General features: G+C 48.0%; 1 long non-coding RNA gene across 5 annotated transcripts in view; it reads right to left on the reverse strand.

Annotated features, from left to right (window-relative positions):
- Positions 1-1,692: 1,692 nt before the first annotated feature.
- Positions 1,693-18,870, reverse strand: part of LOC148757596 (uncharacterized) — a 62,078-nt gene continuing 44,900 nt past the window's right edge. The window contains exons 3-5 of one of the 5 annotated variants that reach the window (XR_016022054.1): positions 9,846-10,124; positions 8,375-8,483; positions 1,693-4,379 (exon numbers count right to left, since the gene is read on the reverse strand). This is a non-coding gene — a long non-coding RNA (uncharacterized LOC148757596). Of the gene's footprint in view, positions 4,380-4,426; positions 6,935-7,580; positions 10,125-18,870 lie in introns of those variants that run through there. The other 4 variants (XR_016022057.1, XR_016022053.1, XR_016022055.1 and 1 more) reach the window with 4 other exon arrangements.

Below are 18,870 nucleotides of genomic sequence, written 5' to 3' on the forward strand. Positions count from 1 at the left end.
CAAGGGGAAGGGGAATTAGAGAACAGGATGAGTGTAAGGAGAGCAACCTGAGTTTCCACTGCTTGTGTAGTAAAGTGGATGCACTGGAAAACAGTTGGGCTACAGCATCCCCCCCACCCTTGCCCTCATCCCTGCCCTCCAGAGTGGAATGGCTGCAACTAAGAACAGTAAGAGGTTGTAAAATTAGCTGGGGGTGAGAAGGAGCTGAGGAGGTTGGAAGAGGTTGAAGGCAAGCCAGATCTCCCAAGTCAGGTATCCGTGGGTTTCCTCTATGGAACCCCAAAACACACTTCTGTTTCTGCCAGTGTGGCTAAACAACTTTCGTGGTAGATGAAATATTTTAAAAATATTTTAAAATGCATTGGTGAGCTGGAAAAATCATAAAGAATGCACAGAGGCAAAAAAATAAAGCAAAGTTGATAGCAGTGTGATAGATAAAACACTGAAAGCTAGCTTTCACTTGTAAGTCATTTGCCAAAGAGCTTTGTTTTTCATGGTCCTATAAGCATAGAGGCCAGGTAATGAAACTCAAGTGCCATCCTAGACTCAAGACACACACACACACACACACACACACACACACACACACACACAACCCAATGCAAATTGGGATTCCCTACTGGTGGAAACTGCAAAGTAAATTGCCTGTTTCAAACCTTGGCAATGAGAAGAAGAGGGAGAAAAAAATCTCCCCCGAGAATTGATAACCACAAGTTTGTCCCTATGCGGATTTGAAGCCAGAATTCACAGTCCGTAGATCCTTTAAAAAACTGCAAGCTGAGAATTTAGTTTATATATTAGTCCCAGGCTAACAGTGCTTCCAGGAATCTGGCAGAAGCAAACACAAATCCTGCCTGGAGGAAATGGCCTTCAGCCCAGGCTTCCCCAAATATGATCCCAAGAAATACGAGTTCAGTCTTGAATTACAAAACACACAGAAAACAAGGACCCATGAATCACAGACAGTAGGAAAAAATAGCATAATCAGATTCATAACAACCTCAAGTATAGCGAGTTCTCAGATCCAGAATTTACAATAATTATGTCTCATATGTTTCAAAAGTTATTTTAATAAACTCAAGTAGGGGTAGAGTATATTAGTAGAAAGCAAGAGTATAAAAATATTATCAAACAGAATTGAATAAGAACCAAGTAGAACCTTAACAAATGAAAAATTATAGTAAATTAACTTCACACACAGCTAACAGCAGATTAGACACAGCTGGAGAGAAAATCAGTGAACAAAAGGTAGACCTGAGGAATTTATCCATAAAAGGACAAAGAGATGGAAACAACAAAAAAAAGCAGAGAGCTATAATGTATATAACTGGGTTCCAGAAGTAGAGAAGTGGACTGAGGCATATTTGAAAAGATAAAAGCTGAGAATTTTCAGAACTGAAAAAAGATACAAACTTAACCGAACCTGGAGTACCAACATACCAAGCCAGAAAAATAAAAAGAAATTTACACTGAAACACATCATAATGAAAGTGATAAACACCGAAGATCTTAAAAGTAGTCAGAGAAAAAAAGACAGAATACCATTGAAAGAAAGAGGTGTGTATAGATATGTCACTCATCATAAGGTCCAGGACTCAGAGGGCTATGGAGAGACAGGAGGGAGACTAAAATTGGGCTCTAGAGCTATATGTGCACAAACCGTTAGAACTCAAGAGCAATAGACTAGCAAAATGGTGCAAAGACACTTTCATTTATTTTTAACATAAGATTTAAAAAGTTTCAATTGTCCATTTCAAGGAATAGTTCTAAAACCTAGGGTTTTAATGGGGTTGCAATGGGAGAGGGGACCAACTGGAGTTTGGGAGGGGAAGCCCCTCCATTCACAGTGCTCTAGTGGTTTACTCGGATTTCTGCAAAGAAAGTCTTTGGTCAGGCGTCAGTGTCTGCCGTTGTGGTCCAGCAGCATGGCGCCGTTTCCTCCAGGCGGGTTCACACTTTTGTGTTTACGAACTGGTGGTGCGGGGCGGGGCACAAACAAGCCTCCCAGCCAATCAACAGCCACATTCTTCTCCACAGCTTCCTGTCTTCATAACAACTGCCTCAGCATCTGCTCTGCTCAGGATTCAGAGTTCTGCATTTGAAAAGACGGCTTCCAGGTCCAGTTGAGGCTCCGGGCACCAGGAAGACTGGCGAGGAGTGGGAGTGGGGGGTGGGGCCCACTGCCTAAGTGGTTCCCTAAAGCCTCTTCACACACTGGGACCTGGTGGGCAGGAGGCTGACCTTCTGCTAGAAGAGCAAATAATGTGGGACTCAGCGGGACCTTATCCTAGCCATGGCAGAGGCAAAGGGACTTTCATTAACGCTAAATGCCTTCCATGTCGCCTGCTTTACCTCACTTGGCCTGCCATGGGTTAAGCTGGGGCCTCCCCTGCAATACAAGAATATCCAAGTTCCAGTCACTTAAAATGTTCATTAAAAATGTTCCATCCTCCGGTTTCCACAAAAACTTGTTAGAGGAGATGGGACCCGGCGAAGGGAACTCGTCCAGATCCAACAGTTAAGCCGGAGAACTAGTAATTCCAGGAGCAACAAGGAAATAAGTCACCTGTCTTCAGTGCACCCTCTGGCCGGGAGAACATGACTGGGGCGCTGAGTGCAGGCTGCGTAGCTTCAGCCCTCCAGTTCGTAGATCTGAGGCCAAGCTTCGAGTGGGACCGGACCCGGGGGAAGCGAGTGTCAGCGCCATGGTCCTCTTGCTCAAATAAAACCAAGCACGTGCTTCAGTTTGGAACTTCCCGGGTGGGTGTCAATCCACAAAGCACTGGGATCGAGCGCCACCTGCCGACCACTACGATTTTCTGCCGCTGTAAAGTCATCCGCATAACAATAAAGGAAACTTCAGTTTCTTTCTTCTACCTGACTGGACCAGCCTAGGCACTTTACATACATGCTTTATTTTACAAACACACATTATATCAACTGAATTTTACAATCTATGAGGTAAATATTCTTATCCCAATTTTACATGTGAGTAAACAGGTTCAGAGAATGGAAACTTGCCCAAGTCACTCAGCTACCATGTGTCAGATCTTGGATTCAAGTCTCAGGCATGCTCTTGACCCCTGTGCACACTGCTCTTGCAAGTTGTAGTTGAGTCCCTGGTGATCCTGTCACAGAGAGCCGTCCAGTGGGCCCTCACACCCTGTCTCTGACCTTGTAGGCTTAGCACAGTTTTTCCCCACAGCCCTTGTGCCTGCTGTGGGTCACCCACCCCACTGGGCTTCAGGCCAGAGCCTGGACGGCACCGAGACCAACATTGTGCACACAGGCTACCACACCAGCACCTGAAGGGTACCACCAACTTGTTTCCTTATTTCCAATAGATTCAGGGGTTAATTTTTCCATTAATGAATATATATGTTTACCATTTTACATGTTGTAATGCGCACCTTTTCCCCCCCTCCACCCAACATCCTATTCCTTATCTCTCAGTAACAGTACCCACTTTCTTGGGAGAAGGCCTTCTCCCTCCTCTATGAAGTTCTGGTGAAGCGAACAATCACAACTCCCTACGTGACCCAAATCAGGACAAATACAGAGGGTGCCAAAAAAAAAAGTATAGCCATTTTAACAAAGGAAAACTGTATTAAAATTGTAATACCCAATATATACCAATAATAAAAGATGAATACAAGTCATGTTTGACTTCTGCAATTACAAGCGGTGCTCAAAGTGGTTACCATCGGCATCTAGACACTTCTAATTACGGCGAACTACTGCTTGAGCAACACTGACCAAAGTGTCCACTTGTATACATTTTTTTGGAACCTCCGGTATATTCCCCTGGGTGTTTCCTGCAGCTGCTGAGAGAAGAAAGCCCTTTCCCCTGGATTGTAGAACAGCTGTGAGAGTTTGAGGCCAACACACAGACAGGAGCTCAGACTGGGGGAGAGGGAGAAGAGGAGGAAATAAGGACTGGGAGAAGGGATAGAAGATGGGGGATTGGAGGACATGGAAAAGAGGGATGAGAGAGGAAAAAGAGAGAGAGGCTTGTCTGTGTCAGACCTGGGTTAGTTGGCCCTGTGTGTAGCTCTAGCCCTGCTGTTCCATAGTTTGACTACATGCACCAATAATTTCCCCCTTTTAGTTTCATGCCAGTTTAAAATGGCTTCTCTGACCCTTTCAACCAGAGTCCTAGATAATACTCATGTTACACTAACCACCTCCAAACTAAAAAAATATTCAAAACAGGGCGGCCGGTTGGGTCAGTGGTTGGAGCACAGTGCTCGTAACACGAGGGTCGCCAGTTCGATTCCCACATGGGCCAGTGAGCTGTACCTGCCACAGCTAGATTGAAAACAACGACTTGACATGGAGCTGATGGGTCCTGGAAAAACACACTGTTCCCCAATATTCCCCTGTAAAAAGGAAGAAAGAAAGAACGAAAGAAAGATTTAAAAAAAATCAAAACAGAACAAAGCCAGCTCACTAGTACGGTTTATTTTAAGTTAAAAGTAGTACAGAAAGGTCCTATGTACCCATCACACAGCTTCCATAACTATGATACATCATAAAAACCAGGAAATTGATATTGGTACAATACAGTTAACTAGTCTATGGACCTTATTTGGATTTTCCCTATTTTGCATATACTTAAAAACATTTCCTGTGTACAAATCTATGGCACTTTATCACACGTATAGATATATATGACCATCACCACATTCAAGACACAAAACTCCTATGTTCGGACTAGGTCCGAGCTGTTCCAAGATCTGTGCCTGAGAAGCTGCAAGCCCAAAGAACACACCAGGTGGCTGAGTGAGAGACATAGGTTTATTGAGAATTACTGACTAGGGAGAGTCTCCAGTGGCGGCTGGCCAGAGGGGTAGTGATCTATACCCGGGCAGAGAAGAAGGTTCGGGAGGTACAGCAAAACAAAGAGCATTCCGGGGGAAAAATCATTTGGCAGGCTGGCTCTCATGCACACAGCATCCCAAGAAGCCAGGAGACCTTGACCAGCATACAGAACTGGCTGTCTGATAAGCAGCATTCCCATGGAACCAGGAGACCTTGACTGCCGCTAGCTTATCTGCCTATGGGTCAGGTCCTTATATCCCTCACGTGTCATAGTGATACCCTTCTGCCCCTTCTCTTATCCATGACAACCACTGGTCTGTTCTCCACTTCTATACTTTTGCCATTTCTATACTGTTATATGAATGGAATCATAGAGTGTATGACCTTTTGAGATTGGCTTTCTTTAAAAAACTCAGAATAATGCCCTTGAAGTCCATCTAAGTCATTGTGTGCATTAATAGTTGATTCCTTTTTATTGCTGAGTACTATTTTATTGTACGGATATACCAGTTTGTCATAGTTCAGTCTAATGAAAGTTCTTTACTCAGATATTCAGGTGACCCACACATTGAGGGGTGAGCATCTGGGACCTTATCACAGACACCCTGTGGTGACATTTGATAAGGTTTGACCTTGGTCAGTTTTCTGATCACTACCGGCCCCACCAGCCCACCCTCAAGCCAAGCACCTGAAGCCTCCACAAACCCCTCAAAATGTTTCTCAATTAAATAAAAGTTCACAGAGCATCTATGTAGCCCAAGCTTTCTGAGCCCCTGCTCTGGGTTTCATCGCAAAACCTCCCTAGTGGTGGTCTGCCACCCTGGGCCAAGCTGAAGGGACTCACAGACTCCCGCTCCATCCCAGCTATAGTGACTCAGGCCAGAGCCAAGTGGTATCACCTTAGGGGCAATGTACTCTGCACAGGTAACAAGGGCTAAGCGTCAGGAGACCTCACTTTGGCTCTGGTTCAGCCTCCTGTCTCTCCCAAACAGGCCCTCCCCAGGCCAGTCACTTGTCCCCTTGTTTATCAAGTCTCCTCATTTGTCAGATGATGGGATGGGCCCCAGGAGCAGCCTAGCATCCCATCTTTGCCCTGACCCAGGCTCTCCTCATGCAGTCACAGAAAATGTCTACTCATGGAAGGCTTTCACCAGACACCTCTGTGCCCCCAGACAAGGGCATTCAATGACCCTGGGACATGGTGAGTTGTATAGGGAGATTCATCCCACTAGCCCCTCCAAGATGCAAGAGGCATCTGAGGGCTTTTGCAGCCAAACAAGGAACTCTGCTTGGAGACCAAAAGTGGACAAAATGAGCCAAGGATAGGCTAGGGAAAGAGGGCAGAGAAAGGGTGAGGGACTAGAAACTAAACAAGATCATTCTCACTTTATATTTATTGAATTAACTATGTTTGTATTTGAGGATTTTCCCCCCATCATTGTTTTAATGATGAATGTCTAGAGGCTATTTCTTAATGTATTTGAGTTTTTAAATAAACTTCCAAGTTAAGTAACTTGCAAATATTCTCTGGTTTTTGTTCCTGGCTAATGTTCTCCAACATTGCAACCAGATACATGAACCCGAGGGACCAGGACTAGGTTGCCCTTATTGGTCCAGTTATAGAGCTCTCTGACTGCCAAGCAGGCTCGAGCCCCAAGGGGACCTTACCCACTTGGATGCCCACTAAATGTGTCCAGTTAACTGGGCTGAGTTTATTAAATGAAGGCTACGCTTTATTGTAGAGAGTAATGGGCTTTGAGATCATCTAGGCCAGCTTCTTCATTTATTAATGAAATAGAAGCCCAGGAGAGGTAAAGATACTAATTGGATAAGGAAGAAAATGGTATGGGAAGAAAAAGATGAATTTGTGATCAGCTGAAGGAGACTCTTACGTTACATTGCAGCATTATACTTTTTTTTTTTTTTTTAACTCATCAGGTGAAAACTGGGTTTTACAACAATTTAAATTAAAAAACAGAACACATTGCAATATTAGTCTTCGGTCATTTGCATCGTTTTCTTCCTTTTTTTTCCATTTTCAGCTCTGTTTCCAGGACTGCTGTTGTGTGGTTTTCAGCAAGTTTGTCTTTGTCTCTCTGGGTTTCTATTTCATCTGTAAAATGAAGGATCTGGTTTGGCTGATCCAAAACCCCATTTTATTTTTCTCTACAAGTGCTATGCCTGGCTTAACCTGCGAAGGTGTGACCTGAGGGGAGGTGAGAAAACATGAAGGTGAAAGTCAGCTGGCTCCTTAGTCCCTGCCTGGGCCTTTGCCTGGAGCTAATGGCCACAGACCCACCAGCATCCACGACGCCGCGCTTGGGGCGTCGTCCGCACCTACGAGCCTGCTATGGTCTAAGGATAACGCAGCTTCAGGCTCCACGGTTACCGTGCGATCCGCCCTCTGGCTTAGCCTCTGTTGTCCCCTAGCGGACATCCCGGATACTGCAGCCTGACATTTCCTCTTGCCAGCTCTGTCCATGGAGGTGGCTCATCAACGGATCCCTCTACTGGGACACCTTGTCCTGAGCCTTTGCTTCAGCGGCCGGTGCCCCGCTCCGCCTCTCCAACCATTCCGGCTTCTCTGCCCTGGGACCAGGCTTCTCTGGCTTTGTAGCCCAGACCCTAACCACCCACCCCTTCTAGCCAGGCTCCTACCCAGGGCATTTCCACAGTCCCTGTAGAGACTGCAAAAGTTCAATGTGATGTGAACTAAAACACACTTCCCTTGGCCACCCCCCACCCCCGGCCCCCATCACCCCTTGATTCAGACCTCAGCTCCTGGCTCCACTTCTCCAGATGGACCGTGTCCACCCTCAGGACGGGAGCTCATAGACAGGATAGCCTGGCCAGGATCATGGGAGGCACGAGTGTGGTGGTGGTGGTGGTTGTGGTGGTGGTGGTGGGGGGCATCACCGGAGCTGGGCATGGCAGCCTCAGTAGGGAGATGAGCAAGCATCCAGACAAACTAACTCTTGGGGGTGGGGATGGGCAGTGACAAGGCTGGTGACACAGGGCGTCTGGGAGTATGCATGGGGAAGGGGGACCCACCACAGCCTGAGCCAGAAAGAAAGGCTCCTTGAGGGAAGTGATGCTGCATCGAGGCTCCAAGGATGAGTGGACATCTGGGCTGGAGCAGAGATGTCAGTGATGGTAAGAGTTAGGTGCGCTGAGAGCTCTGGTCTTCAGAGTCTGCCTTCCTGAGGCTGTCATTCCTCATCAGGGGTCCACTGATCCTGTGTCTTTTCCTTGCCCTTTTCCTCTTCTCATCTTGCCCCCTTTTCCTGTGGAATCTCCTCTCGCCCCATGGTTGTAACCAACAGCCCTTTGCTACATGTGATCCATTCTACCATGTCACATGCAGTTCCTTCTACCTGGACTGCTTTTGACTTACTTGCCACATCTACCATGAATTCTTATTCATCCTTCAAAACCCAGCTTGATGTTCATTAACTCCTTTCTGGTGCCTTCCCAGAACTACCCTTTCAATCATGTATTTTCACGCCACAGATTTCTATTGAGCACCAAATGTTAGTCCAGAATGTGGTCCTACCTTGTAACTTCTGTTCACGTGATTATCTCCCCAATGACTAGGATCTTCAGGGGGTAGGGGCAGGCAGGGCAGTGTCTTTTCTTAATCCTCAGCCTTTAACATTCACTTCCTGAATGAATGGATAGATGGATGAATGAATGAATGAATGAATGAATGAATATAAATAGAGCCTCTCCTTGTAAAACAACAAACAAGTAACATCCAAGTTAACAGGGCTGGCACTCTCTGACTCCCATTTCTGCCCCCTAACACTGTCCCAAAAGAATTTGGCCATATGTTATTAAATTAAAGGGAATTAAAATTTGCTTGAAATAACCACACACTCCCCCGCTTCCTTGCCTGTAATGACCAGATTACATCTCCTCCAGCACAGAAGTTTGACATTTCATTGTGAAGTCATTTTCTTCTCATTTCCTTATGTTGCTAAAATATTCTATTTCTCTTCACTTCCCCTTTGTGTTCCCATTACTCACATTTAGTTAAATTAATCTGCTGCCATTTAGTCATCTGAAATAGGCATGCCAGTGTGGACATTCCTAGGGCACTGCCTGGCCTTCCAGGCCATCTGTCTCTTCCTGGGCCACTCTGAGAACAAGACCCAACCCTTCCCCAGGGCTACTGGGCTGACCCTCAGATCCCAGGTTTCCTCCCAAGGCAACTCTGATTAGGGCCCTCCCTCCCCATACCCATTGCCTTCCTCTCTTTAGCCTTCTCCTCTTCTGTCTCCTGGGGTATGATTTCCAGTCTGCCTCCAGGCCTGGCACTTCTGAAAACCCCTTTGGTTATGCTGAGCAAGGGGCCTCATAATTCTTCTCTCAGTGGGTTCCCTGAGTAAGTCCTTAACAGGACAAAGTATCCAGCAGAGTAGCCAATGTGGGGGTTGTTTGGCACTTGCTTGGGACACTGCCACCTCTACCACATTTCTGTGGCTTGCTGGAACACCTTTCTACGTTTTATCTGCTCACCTTCCTTATAATGCAGGGTGGACATAATTCTTCTCTCTGGAGACAGTTGGCAAAGACCAGACAGGCACATTTTAGCTTGGAGTGGAACCCCAGTTTGGCTCTCAATAACTGTCACTTAAGGATTGCCTTGGGACTTAGGGCTTGGGCCTACTCAGGACAGGGGCAGTCAAAGCCCAGTGGTCCCAGTGGGAAGGAGGATCAGAGCCTAGGATGGCGGCCACGTATTGGGCATTTGTAGCATGGTGGGCTCGTGGGCATATTTGGAGAGTTGGGGCTGTGACTCTCCTATCGCCAGGGTGATAGTGAAGGATGCTTGCTCCTCACCTCAAGCTTGGGGAAAAGGGCTTCTTACTGTAAGACACTCAGAAAGCGCAATGCATGTCCTTTGGAGCTTTAGGAACACAGAGAAATGGGGCGATTCAAGTTGGAGAAATCTCAAGGGCAGGAGAGAGGCTGGCCAGATGGCTTCGCCAGGCAGCTAGGAGAATAGCCATGTTGGGACTAACCTGCATGCTCAGAGTTCATGAGCTCGAAGGCTGAGTGAATGTTTCCAGTGGATGAGAGGTGGCTGCCGAAATGAGAGAGCCAGAGTCTTGTCCTCTGATAGCCTGATCAAGAAAGTCTCCTGGAGGGCCGGCCCGGTGGCTCAGGTGGTTACAGCTCCGTGCTCCTAACTCCGAAGGTTGCTGGTTCGATTCCCACATGGGCCAGTGGGTTCTCAACCACAAGGTTGCCGGTTCAACTCCGCGAGTCTCGCAAGGGATGGTGGGTAGCGCCCCCTGCAACTAAGATTGAACACGGCACCTTGAGCTGAGCTGCGCCCTCCACAACTAAGACTGAAAGGACAACTTGAAGCTGAATGGCACCCCCCACAACTAAGATTGAAAGGACAACTTGACTTGGAAAAAAGGCCTGGAAGTACACACTGTTCCCCAATAAAGTCCTGTTCCCCTTCCCCAATAAAATCTTTTAAAAAAAAGAAAGTCTCCTAGAGGAAGAAAGAGCCAAAAGTTACTGCCAGGCCAAGGGGTGAAGAAAGGGTCATATGGGTATTTAGCTTAAATTTCATCCTGGAGCAAGAAAAAAATTAGTTCTGTAGCATACATTTAAAGGACAAAGGGAGACAAAAAGAAATTGTTTTATAGTTCTATTTTATGAGTCATATTTGTAGGACTAGTGCTCGCTTCGGCAGCACATATATTAAATATTTTTAGGACTATACATAAATTATCTTATTTTCTTTTCTTCAATGAAATGTACTTCATTCTTGTGTTAATTCAAAACATTTATATTTCTAGAACAAGATCATATCTCCATCCTATACTCATCTACATTTTCGATGATCTCCAGTTGCACTGAGGTCAAATAAATTTATTTTTATTATTTCCCAAATAGTTTATGGTCTCAGACTCTTATGTTATTTAATTTTCACAATAACCCTGGAAAGGAAGGAAGGACTCGTCATCCCTGTTCCACTTCTGAGGATGAGAAATTGAGAAAGGGGCTTGAGAGTACACAGGAGTAAGTGGCAGAGTCAGGCTTAATTGAAAAAGTCAGGCCTGGAGTTGGGGTCGGGGTGCAAGCAATGGTGGTGCCAGTGGTGGGGGATGATGGGTTTCAGCAGCCTTCTCCAAATCTCCATCCCCACTCTCATTCTTTAGTATTGGCAGCTGTTGTTTAGACAGGTTCCAGATGGGTTCTCTGGACAAAGGCCTACAGGACATGGCCCTGAAGCTGCCCAGGACTTTGACAGGGGTGCATGAGTAACTCTGTACCCTGGAGACCTTCATGAAGGGGCCACAGGGGAATCTCCTTCATTGATGGTGGCTCTTGAACTACTGGGTACAGTGTCATGACCAGATGAACCCAAAGCCATACTTGTATGAGTTTAATTTTTGAGGGGAGTAGGAACCAAGGGCCCATCTGCAGGGAGGGTGGTGCCCAGAGCCAGGAGACAGGTGAGAAGTCCAGGCCCAGTACCAGGGAGGTGCTGCCTGAGACTGGACAGTTTCCAGGAGGACTGGGGCTCTCACATTTAGCTCTGTCTCAGTATTTCCTGAGTCCCTGCAGGGACATGTGCCCCCTTAGAACCTTGGCTGTGGATGGTTCTGTTCTCACATCCCTGACTATGATAGAAACTAAATAACTGGATTTCATGAAAAATTTACAATTCCCTGCATTCACTGGCTCACAACCAGATTCTTCCTGTCTTAATGCCACTTACCTGTTGATACTATACCTCCAAGAAGGCAACATGCCCCCAAAAAGGCCATGGGCCCTACCTTGTCCTGTAGGCCTCCTTCCTGCCATTTTGTTTCCTTGGAATAGATGGAGAAAACGTGCAGACTGGCCTAAAAGCAACTCCTTATGCAGACATATAGCTGTCACTTGCAATAGGGATAGAATGAAGCCCCAGGGTTTTTCTCATCGTATAAGCATCTGCCCAGCGGTCAAAGAAAATGTCTGCCAACGGCTCAGACACAGCTGATGGCAGACTGGTTCTAAAGGGTGGTTGCATTGCCTTTTACTGTGATCTCACAGGTGATTTAACGTGACTCTGGAAGAGGCCACATCAGGAGTGTCCAGTAGGTGTTATTTTGAATCAGAAGATCCTCTTTTATTTTTTCCAGTGAGGGGGTTTCAGCAGGTGTTTAAAAATCTAAGGCAGCAGAGGGTTAGCCGCAATAAGCAGTGTGTGTTTGGCATCTAATTGAATCTGACTTATTTTCCTGGCCATGAGAATTTGGAGCCAGGAATAAAAAGCACAGGCTGTGGAGGACAACAGCTCCCTGCCTCATGTCCCCGACTCCCTCCAACTCAAGGGTTCACTCTACAGTCAGAAAGTCAGGTAAAGGGAGATTGCCCAAGGATTCATGTCAGACACACAGAGTGTGGGAGATTGTTTCCGATTATGTTTGAAAAGCCCCAGCAAAATCTCTTCCCCAAACTTTCCACAATCAGGCAAGGGGGTGATTTATTAAGCATGACTCCAACTGGGCCAGCTCTCCTAGTCGGCTAAAATTGGCTTGAAAAATAAAGTAATTTGTGGTTGTCAGATCCTAAATTAAATGATTCCAACACTACTGTGGCTGATTAAAGGACTTTACTCAATTTCCTCTTGACCACATGTTCTGTGAAGGCAGGAGAGATACTGTTTCAGGAAGAAAAGCAATATTCAGAGACCATTGATCTAATCTAATGGATGGTGTTTATTAAATATGGTCGCCCCTCCCTTATCTGATGAAAGAAAGGTGAGACTACAGAGGGAAGAGGAAATGACTGTTTGTTTAACTGTGAATGGCACCCCCTCTGCCAGGCATCTGGGTAGGAGCCTCCACAGTGAAACAGGTTGGACGCCTGAGGAATATTTATGGACCCTTAAAAGACCTCTAGGCAACAATAATAAAGGTCAACAAATGAAACTCAAGATGAGTAAACAGAAAAAAACATTAATCTGGGAGTGTAGCAGACAGCCTAGCAGTAGTACCCACATGACTCAGGCACTAGGGGAAGGGGCAGCCTTGCACTGGCCACCGCCTTAGTGCCCTTCCTTCTTGGCCCTGCTGATTGGACCACGAGGGGACCATGACCCAGAACAGCCAATCCAGAGACATAAGATGTGCCCTGACGTAAAACAGATGAGCTGGCTTGGGAACATGAATAAAGAACTGCAGTGATGAGACGGTTAGCGGGTGGTGCAGACACTGAAAGGAGGGAAGGGAGAAGTCAGGAGATGTTCCGATTGGCGTAGCTTCAGACGTGAGAAAGCAGAAATTGTCAGAAAACGGAAGGTAGGAGGCGGGGAAAGGAAACTCGAGAGTGAAGGGGAAACAAAGGGGCGGCTGGTCAGGAGAGAGATGAGAGCAAGCTCAGAGAGTGACCCTGTGACCCTGGGAGAGAGTGCGAGAAACAGCTGGCCCCCAGAATGGCCCTTACTCTCAGGTGCCTTCGGTTCCAGGTGCTGTCCCAGTTTCTGCTCATCTTGAAAACAAGTTCACCTCTTCTTAAGGGGGTCTAAGCAGACTCAAATGATCCCAGGTGGATACAAGAGTCAACAAAAGTTTTTCAGCACCGAACAACAGCACAATTCACCATATGAAACATGAGAGGAAGTGATTCATCTAATTTCAAAGAGATGTGATGAGATCAAAACAGCAGAGAAGGGAATGGCTTTTTGGCCACAGCAAGGAGGTGGTAGGCACTGGAAAGGAATGGGTTCGCCTCCTCCATGATTACCCGATATCCCTCTGACCCTACTCTGGGCTTCTGTCTCTGGAGGAAAGGAGGCCATGCAGACCACAGCCATGGCCTGGCCCTCCTACCCCAGGCCAGCAGACAGGGAGCTCCCTGAAGGGAAGTTCACTGTGAATTTTTGGTGCCTCAAAGATCTAGTGATGCAGACAGACCACAAAGCCCCAGGCACCCAGGAACCCGCTGGACCCATCGGTAGGTGCAGACGCACTCATCTGGAATTCCCATGGGCCCCTGTGCAGGCTGGGGCCTGGGGCATGGGTTTGATACCCCCTCCCATAATCAAAGCTCTCTCAATGCATTTAACAGGCCTGAATTTTGCTGCTGTCCCAGCCCAGAGGCCTGGCATCTGGATCAGTTATCCTAATCCAAATCTTATTGGGGCTTTCCTTTCCACTTCCCCAGATCATCCCATCCTCTCCTGAGACTCGCAGGGGCAGTTGTCACATGGGGCCAGTTGCAGAGAAGTGAGTGAATGCCCAGGGCAAAGGTAGGTGTTATCCCCATTTAATGGTCAGCAGGCAAGTCTGTCCTCCCTGAACATCTGGCATGGCCCTGGGCACAGGCAAAGGACCACCACATCCTGTACTGGTCTCAAGAACTTTGCCCTTTGCCTGGAATGCTCTTCTCACAGGTCACCAAAAGGCTCCATCCCTCTTCCTTTAGGTCCCTCCTTAAATGTCCCCTTCTCAAAGCACTTATCCCACCTGCCACAGAACATGGCTACGTGTTTGTTTATCGTCTTGCCTCTCCCCACTGAAATGTAAGCTTCCCGCTTTGTGTGTTCTGGTATCCATTCCCCACACCTTGACTAGGAAGGGCCTGGCTCATAGTAGGCATCTGATAAATACTTGTGGAATAAATTATTGAATGAACTGTTTTAATTTACATTTTGGTTTTTAGCCAAAAGTGTCCATTTTGCATATGTTGAGAATCAGCCTAGTGTAGTGAGTCAGGCTATTGCCCTGACACTTACTGTGTGTGCTTGAGCAAGTCACTTAGCCTCCTGTTTACTCATATGTAGAATGGGAATACTTGGCCCCTCCCCAGTAGTGTTGTCAAGAGATTAAAAGTTTATGGGCTTGCAACAGATCTTGCCTATATAAACATCAGCTTAATGTTTTATTGGGCATTTGTGTTTCATTTCGAATGTCTGTTCCTGTCCTTTGTCCATTTTTATAGGGGTTATTTTTCTAGTTATGGGCAGGAAGTTGTTCACGGGAGCCCTGCGCTGCGCGACCTCAGCCCGTAGAGCCTCCAGGGGGCGCCCTGGGCCTGCGCTGCCCAGACTAAGCGGCCGGCGGGCGTTGAGACAGAGAACTCCAGCCGTAGCCCACCTGGGTTTGTCCCCCTGGTCTCAGATCGTCTCCCCACTCCCCCATCCAAGGATGGTGAGCGGGAGAGGGGTCCGGCGCGGCAGACTGGACGCATCATCTGGGGAGCGCAGCCACCCCATCGGTCTCTGCTTTCTCCCTCCCACCCTTGGGTGAGACCTCGAGCTTCCTAATAGATGTGAGATGGTGTCACTGCCTGCCGCGCCCAAGGCGACCCTGCGGAAGCAAGCGGGGCAGCTCGCTGGAGGGTCTCCGAGGCCGCCCCGAGCTGGCTGCCCGCAACTCGGAAGGGGGAATGAAGTCCCGGTTATTTATTGTACTCGGAAGAACTTTGCATATTAACACATTTTCACCAGCATTTCGCTGTGACCCCGGGAACTGGGGACAGTTCAGTTTGGGTGGTAGGAGAGGGAGGCTGTAGGGTCGACATTCCTGCCAGGACTGGCTAGTAGGGTCACCAGGCAGCAGTTCCCCGCACAGGGAGAGGCCTTTGATGGCAGCACCGGGGGTGAGGGATGGAGATGATGGGGTTCAGGGCCCCTAGAGGGAGGGAGGCAGAGGGATGGCCACAGGGTCCCAGATGGAAATGAGGGGAGCACAAAATCCTTGGGTCTTTGGACCTGAGGCCACTATGGGGGAGAGGGTGAGGGAGATACAGAGTGCTCAGGTTTGGGCTGAGGTATCACTGTGCAGGGGTCAAGTTTGGACATGGCAGGTTGTGGAAGAAGCATCAAGAAAGCTTGTGACCTGGACAGTGGGATGGGTCGTTCACACCCTGGTAAAGTTACCCTAGATAAAGGGAGGTCTTTGAGGTGAGAAAGGGTGAGCCAGGGCCCAGAGCAAGGCCTGGAAACGGTGGAACAGCATGCAGAAGCCTCAAAGGCTGGGGGAGGATGTTCGGGGCACAGGAGCTGTGGTGGGGAGTCTGAGGAAGCTGTGGTAGGGGGGGACAGGCTCACAGCAGGAGATGGAAGGAGAGGCCTAGGGTGTATCTATGGAAGGAAGACGGAGGAGGGCTGCAGAAGGGGGCGGGGCTATGTGACTTCAACAGACAGAAGGACAAGATGGAATGACCAAGGTTATGAGGGCGGGAGGCTGCACAGGCCCCAAGGCATATCACGTGGGCCTCTTGGATACAGCCAGGGCAGCAGCGAGCTCACTAGTGCCCCAGACCTTTGCTGTTCCTTTGAAGGACCCATCTCCTATTAAGAAACCCCTGCACCAGGACAGGTCCTCACAGGGGGCCAGTTGGGGCTCTAGTGCATGTGGAGGAGCCCCACACATGAGAACACTTCCAGAAGCATTAAGTGCTTTAAAAGGCCCACTGCTTGGCATGTCAGCCCCATTAGAGGGAACATTTTATCACAACGGAGGCACAAGTAGGTTGTTTGATGGTAATTGCTTTCCTAACCCATAGAGAAAATGCATCACAAACCCACCACAATTAAGTAAAATGGTCACATTCCTCTTTTGATTTAGAGCTATTTAGAAATATTAGCAACTGACTTTGCTTCCAGGGTTGTTGTTTTTTCTCAACTGAAACTTCTTCTTTTGAATCCCATAAAATATTCTAAGTGCTCCAGGAGGGAGGAATGAAAAGATGTTTGCATTTCCAAGATCTGCAGCCAACCATTGCTCAAATAATACCCTCAGTGCGTAACCTGGGAGTTTAATATCCTCAAATATTTATAATTACGCAGAAAAAGCCCTAAGAAATGTTCAGCTTACTCACAGCTGGATAATTATCGGCATCCAACGTTCACAACCTCAGGGCTGCTTCTCAAAGTTCAGTGGCGTCCCTCTGCCACTCAAGGCATGCCGGGTACATGGAATCTGTGGGCAGATCCCTAATGGGCCAAAGAGATGGACCGTAGAGCTCTCAGCTCTCCCTAGCACACTGCAGCCCCCTCCCCTGCTAGGCGAGACTTCCCTTCACCTTCCCTAGAGCATTAAAGTCCAGACGTGAAACACAAATGGTGCCCAGCCCCACTGGTCATGAGGAAGAGCCAGTGTGTTGTACAATCACACTCACACACGCACACACACGGAGGATTCAATCATTCCCAACAAATCCTTAGTCACCCATGGATGAAGTCCCAAGTCCGGGGGTCCCATGGAGTCTCAGACGCTCCCTGAAAAAGGGCGCTGAGGTCCAGTAAGTATGCAAAGCACTGCACACTATCTCATGCCTCTTTGGACAGGTACAGTGCACACCCTCTATTAATACATTTTCCCTCTCCTGTTGTCTCTCCTGCTGCTCCCTCTGCTCCATGAACATTTCCAGAAAAATATCAAGAAAACTACTTTCCCTGCATAATTACCCGCCTCCTCCCCACCTACCTACGCACATCTTTCCTACTTTGAAATGGCAGCTGCTCTGATTTCTTTAAGTGGACCTCACTCTGCATTTACCAGTCAGGTGGAATAAAATTAAGGGAGCTACGTACCAACTTTCCTAAAAGATGAGGAATCTTGCAAAATTTGGCTTGTGGGAATGTGTATTTGGGTGATTTTTTTTTTCCTGGGAAAAAAAAAGAGTCCAAAGTCACTCACCAGATTTTTTAAAGGGCCCAGGACCCCATAGAGACTGAAGAGACGGTCTCGTGGTGGCACCACAAAAGCTCCCAGTCTGAGCTCACATCCCTTTACTCTGAAGCTAGGAACATGCTCAAGTGTAAGGTCAGGACTGGGGCCCAAGGCCAGGAACACATACAGAGGGTGAGCAGTGTGCACTGCTGGACCGGGTCCTGAGGGCTTGTGAAATCGCCTTCCCTGGAAGTGTTTGCAAAGGGGAGCGTCCCTCATGTAGCTGCAGTGACTCAAGCTTGACCTCCACGAGGTTCTGGGGATGTGACCCCTTGAGGATCCCAATTTGGGGAGGCAGGAAGCAGCTTCTGAGCTTTGCCAGCTCAGCAAGACCACTTCCTCTCCTGTCCGCTTTAGTCAGCAACTAACAGGGAGCTTTGGGGTTCCAGTGGGATGGGCTTTTCTAAAATGCACCCTATAAGCTAATATTGACTGTGTGCATGTTTACAGTTTGAAGTACTGTGCAACGTGCTTTACGTGAAAGAACTCATTTCATTTCTCACCATAGTCTTATGAGGTAGATACTATTATCAGCCCTGTGTTACAGGATAAACTGAAGCTTAAAGCTGCTAATGGACTTGCCGAGGTCACCCAGCTGGTACGAACAGCCCCTGGGCTTTTTGAAGCCAGGCAGTCTGATGCCAACAACCCCTCTATCAAGCACTTGTCTGCTTGCTTCTTCAGCCATTATGGTCTCCGTGGCTTGGTTGACTATTCCTGCTCCTCCCCTGTCAGGTCGCAAGGTCCTTACCCCTGCTTGGCGGTACCCTGGCTTCGAGGCCACTCTGGGACCACTATGACCATCAGCATGGTGACAGGGGTTAACATCCCCGCGGTAAAAATGGCAAGTGAGAGAAGAGAGAAAGAGAAAAGGCCTCCTCACTCCTTCCCCATGTGCCGCTCCCCAGGACAGACCTAGAGAAGACAAGCCTGAGGGGTCCACAGCTACTCAGCCCTGCAGAGAAGCAGGAGGGCTTTGCCTATGGGCAGGGAAGGGAAGCTCTAGCCCTGGAAAGGAAGGGCTCTCAGCCCACCTAGGTCACCTCTGGCCCTCCCTCCTAACTTTGGCTGGGGGAGTTGCCATCCCACACAGCATCCAAATGTAAGCTAGTGGCTTTTCCCCAGCCCCCAGTGCTCCCCTGAGCTCCAGACTTGCACATCCAGGGCTACCACGCAGTTATACACAACAGTTCGTTTGCTGCACAAGGGTCATGGCCAAAGGGACTCACGGGGATGAAGTACAGCTGTGCTCTGCTCCTGGTAGGAGGCTACATTTGCCTGAAGGAAAGGAAGCCCTTCTCTTTCATTTGCACAAGGCTCCATATGGGCCAATGGAAGCCTTGGATTTATCTATCTGCTT

Source organism: Rhinolophus sinicus, chromosome 8 (genome assembly GCF_057876585.1).
Source record: "Rhinolophus sinicus isolate RSI-liver-muscle chromosome 8, RSI-T2T, whole genome shotgun sequence".
NCBI classification, from domain to species: Eukaryota; Metazoa; Chordata; class Mammalia; order Chiroptera; family Rhinolophidae; genus Rhinolophus; species Rhinolophus sinicus.